We start from the raw sequence: 420 nt of genomic DNA, 5'->3' as shown, positions 1-420 counted from the left end.
TATCAAGACAAATCTTGGCACTCCGTCGGTTACGACGATGAGGGTTCCTGTTGATCTGATCAACGGAACAGCCTGCTCGTGAAATTAACGTGCAAATGGCTGAGCACTCCACAGACACGTGTACCCTTAACGTAGTTCTCGGGGATATTCAGCGTGACACAGTGTGACAAGGCTGACCCTTTGAATTACGGGCACAACAGAAACAGGAAGTAAGAGTGAGAGAAAGTTGTGGTGAAAGAGTACAGAAGGGTTCGCCACCATCCCCTGCCGGAGCCTCGTGGAGCTTTCGGTGTTTACGCTCAATAAACACTCACAACGCCTGATCTGGGAATCGAAACCGCGAGTCCGCTGCCCAAACTACTGAGTCATTGTACCTCCAAATCAAGACAAATATAGAGTTTGCGTTAAGTCTCAGACATT

This window comes from Octopus bimaculoides, chromosome 7 (assembly GCF_001194135.2).
Source record: "Octopus bimaculoides isolate UCB-OBI-ISO-001 chromosome 7, ASM119413v2, whole genome shotgun sequence".
NCBI classification, from domain to species: domain Eukaryota; kingdom Metazoa; phylum Mollusca; class Cephalopoda; order Octopoda; family Octopodidae; genus Octopus; species Octopus bimaculoides.
This window is presented reverse-complemented; position numbering follows the sequence as displayed.